This window comes from Moschus berezovskii, chromosome X (assembly GCF_049115385.1).
Source record: "Moschus berezovskii isolate FMDL1 chromosome X, NW_MosBer_1.0, whole genome shotgun sequence".
NCBI classification, from domain to species: Eukaryota; Metazoa; Chordata; class Mammalia; order Artiodactyla; family Moschidae; genus Moschus; species Moschus berezovskii.
The window spans coordinates 83,949,292-83,953,833 of NC_142488.1; the positions used below are offsets into that span (position 1 = coordinate 83,949,292).

The 4,542-nt window shown below is 38.4% G+C and overlaps 1 pseudogene; it reads left to right on the plus strand.

Annotated features, from left to right (window-relative positions):
• The first annotated feature begins 3,819 nt into the window (after positions 1 to 3,819).
• Positions 3,820 to 4,310, plus strand: LOC129534880 (SUMO-conjugating enzyme UBC9 pseudogene; annotated as a pseudogene).
• Positions 4,311 to 4,542: the final 232 nt, after the last annotated feature.

The following is a 4,542-nucleotide window of genomic DNA, read 5'->3' on the forward strand; positions in this document are numbered from 1 at the left end:
CAAAAAGTAGGGAAGACCCCCAAGAATGATGGAGACAAATCAAAATGACACTGAAGCTAGCTGGGAGTGTTTTCACTAGACAAATCTAGAATGATTTGAAAATCAAAACTAATAATGAGGTAACTGGTTTCTAGCCCATTGAGTAAAATAAGAATCTATGAATAAATACTGATAAAATTAGTCAGTTATTTAAAAAGCCAGTGAATGAGAAGGAAAAGATCTTTCTTACAGTAGATTTCCATTAGAAAGAATGATTAAGTGGGAAATCATCAATAAATGTTAAAATTACTGGGCAACACCTTGATGAAGAATGGGATATATGCATAATTTCAACACATCTCTCCACAAATCATTAATGGCAAGTGAAAGATTAGTAAATTTATAGTGGAGAAACTTGGCATTCATTATGTTAACTAATTTATCAAAGTTATTATCACCAATTATGGAGCATATCAACATCATGTACTTCCTGATATGATGTGCTGAGAAGGGTATTAACACTTCTGCAGTATTTCTGCCAGAGTATATAACTTGAATATATTCATGAGCACACATCCAACACATCCCATTTTAGAAATATCCTACACAATGATTGCCCCATACTATTAAAAATAATTAATTAAAAAAAGTCAAGGTCAACAAAGGTAAAGAAATACTGGGAGACTGGTTTAGATGAAAGGATACAAGGCAATTAAATACAATATTTGATTTTAATTTGATCCTGGACTAGGAAAAATAGATAAAAATGTTACTTCACTGAGATAATTGACACAATATAGTTATGGACAAGAATTTTGTGTTTTTAGGAAAAACATACTAAAATGTTTAGGGATAAAGTGGTAAAACATATCCATAGTGACTCCAGCTTGCTCTCAAACAGTTAAAATTTTTTTAAAAATGTGCATGTGTGTATATATGTGTGTGTGTGCATGTGTGTGTAGGGAGAGAGACAGATTATAAACAATCAGTGAATCTGGATAAAGGATATACAGAAATTCCTAATACTGTGTTTAATGCTTCACTCTAAATGCAAAATTATATAAAAATAAAGTTACAAAAATCAAATACTTGCTTAGCTCTTCACGGATCATTTTATTAGGCATCAGACCTTCTATACCAAATAGTTTACAAATGAAAGAATGGGGAGAGAGTATTAATAGACACTGATTTCACTCTACCAGAAAAGCCATAGGAGACGTTTTGATGTTTTTCCCTGGTACATACATAAAGTATTTGGCACACAATAAGTACTTGAGGACATGTAAGCTGTTGATATTATTACGGATTTTCAGGTAGCAGATTTGTTTTCATCTCCTATACAGTGGGCCTAAAATAAGTGTTCTTTGTCTCTAGGCTATTCATTTATCTCTGTGGAGAATTACATGATCTTCTTAAGTTGTATCATCTCAGTGCTCTTACTGAGTAACAGTACTCAGTACTCCAGTAACAGTAACTCAGTACTCCAGGCTGAGTAACAAACTACCTCAAACGTAATGATGTAAAACAATAAGCATTTTATGTTTCATGGACACTGTTGGATCAAGTATTAGGAAAGGATGCAGGGAGAACAGCTTGTCTCTGCTGTATAATATTCAGGACCTCAAATGGGAAGGCTGACAGGCTGGTTGTAACTTGATTTTGGGGATCATGATCATTTGAGGATTAGTATTGTCAGTGGGAGCATCTACATCTGGCTTGTCTGTGTGGCTTGGTTTCCTCCCATCATGGAGGACTCTGGATAGTCAGACTGTCTATGGTGCCTCAGGAATCCAGACAAGTGTCTTCTGAGAACAAGGTGGAGGCTGCACTGCCTTTGCTGACCTCGCCTCAAAAGTCAGAAACTCATGTGTCTCCTCATCTGCAACATTATTTTGATTACAAGGAAGTCAAAAGCCCACCTCGATTCAAGAGAAGTGTACAGATACCCCACCTCTCAATAGGAGGAGCATCAAGTTTATATCATGGAAAAGCAGGTGGAATGGGAATTATTGTTTAAGTCATTTTGGGAAAATGCAATCAATCACACCGAGTATTTTCCATTTCAAGAAACCATTCATCTGCCTTAGACCATTTACCTTTCTCACCATTTGCTACAATTTCTTCTTTAATTTTACTGAAAGATTCCAGAAAAGCTGTTCTCTAAAGACTTGCTAAACAATATCAATGGTAACTATATCAATCCTTTAAAAATCAATCTAAAAAAAATTTGGTAACAGAGAGTGACCAAAAGAATGTAGATCTATTGAATGTATTATAGATGCATTCTTTTTTTGTTGTTGTTGTTGGAAAAGACATCAAGTGGTATACCTTAAATGTATACAAATTTTAGTGGGTTTTTTAAAATTTTTATTGATCTCTTTTATTTTTCTTTTTACTTTACAATATTGTATTGGTTTTGCCATACATTGAGATGAATCTGTCCCATTCTTTTAAGTTGCAAATATATTCCCATTCTACTGATATAAGAATCTATGGGATGGGACTTGTGAATCTATCATGTAATAGCCTTCCTAGAATCACTTGAGATCTTATTAGAAATGCAGAATATTAGGCTCCCTCCTAGATATACTGAACAGAATCCACATTTTAACAGGGTCCTCAGGAAATTGGTATGCACTTGAAAGTTTGGGATGCTCTTGCTAAGTAGTTCTGATAATCTTCAAGGTATGAAACCAATTTATTTAAAATCAGTGCTCATCAGAATGTGGTTTATCAGGACTACCTGCAGCAGAATCATTATAAACTCTAGAAGTTGAGGCCTTGGAATCTAGAATCCCAGGGATGGCAGAGCCTGGTGGTCGCACAGAGTCAGACATGACTGAAGTGACTTAGCAGCAGCAGCAGCAAAATAATGCCATTTATGTTATAAAACATGAGCACCCCATTAAAAGACGGGAACTGCTTTTGTTAATTCATATATATAATATATATATATATATATGACTGTATCACTTTGCTGTACACCTGAAACAAACACAACACTGTAAATAAAATATCGTTCGTTCCGTCGCTCAGTCGTGTCCGACTCTTTGCGACCCCGTGGACTGTAGCCTACCAGGCTTCTCCGTCCATGGGATTCTCCAGGCAAGAATACTGGAGTGGGTTACCGTTTCCTTCTCCAGGGGATCTTCCCGACCCAGGGATCGAACCCAGGTCTCCCGCATTGGAGGCAGACGCTTTAACCTCTGAGCCACCAGGGTACAATATAAAATAAAAATAAGTAACAGACCTTTGGGGCTTTACACCGAGTTAGAGTTCCTATCAGAGGGATAACACCACCACAGCCGTACTGAATCCTCATGAAGGAGGCACACGAATGACTGGATTACAAGAGTTACAGGAATGAGAGCTGCTCACTTCCCAGAAACTACAGCTCACAGAAAGCCAACAAAGGCATGAGATACAGACCATTTACTTATGAATGTGTAAAACTCAAGAAAGTCCACATTATTCCTACAACATGTTGAAAGTGCTTCAGAATTCACACAATACTAATTTTCTTTTGGTACTGGTTAAATTATATATACCAGTTTATAACAAATGGTAAAATCTGTAACTCTGTTCAAAGTTTTAAAAGATTACTTAAGAATAGTTTCTTGTATTTCTATGCCACCTTTATAGTTCTGGTTTCTCATTTCTTAATTAGTAAATTCAGCGTGCAGGTTCTATCCCAGGCTAATTTATACACTTCTGGAAGGAACGGCCTCTTAAATCCACAGAGTGTTGAGGTGGGGAGCCCCCAACCACGTCAGATCCATTTCTCTTCATTCTGCTGACGCCTAGTATGCCTCGCTCGCCAGGCTGGGCAGCCAGAGGGATGTGAACATGTCGGGGATCGCCCTCAGCAGACTCTCCCAGGAGAGGAAAGCTTGGAGGAAAGACCACCTGTTTGGTTTCATGGCCATCCCGACAAAGAACCCTGATGGCATGATGAAACTCATGAACTGGGAGTGCGCCATTCCTAGGAAGAAGGGGACTCCATGGGAAGGAGGCTTGTTTAAACTATGGATGCTGTTCAAAGATGATTACCCATCCTCACCGCTGAAATGCAAGTTTGAACCGCCGCTGTTCCACCCAAACGTGTACCCCTCAGGCACGGTGTGCCTGTCCATCCTGGAGGAGGACAAGGACTGGCAGCCAGCCATCACCGTCAAGTAGATCTTATTAGGAATACAGGAACTTCTAAATGAACCAAATATCCAAGACCCAGCTCAAGCAGAGGCCTACACGATCTACTGCCAAAACAGAGTGGAATACGAGAAAAGGGTTCGAACACAAGCCAAGAAGTTTGCTCTCTCATAAGCAGCAACCTGTGGCATTGTAAAAGGAAGGGATTGGTTTGGTAAGAACTTGTTTACAACATTTTTGCAAATCTAACATTGCTCTACAATTGCTGGTCACCTGGGGAGGGTGGGCGGGTGCCATTTTCCATTTCCTCCACTGGTACAGTCTCAACTCGCTGAATCGCCCAGTTTTTCATACAGGGTCTCTTCCTTCAGTCTTTTGTATTTTTGATTGTTATGTACAACTTGCTTTTATTTT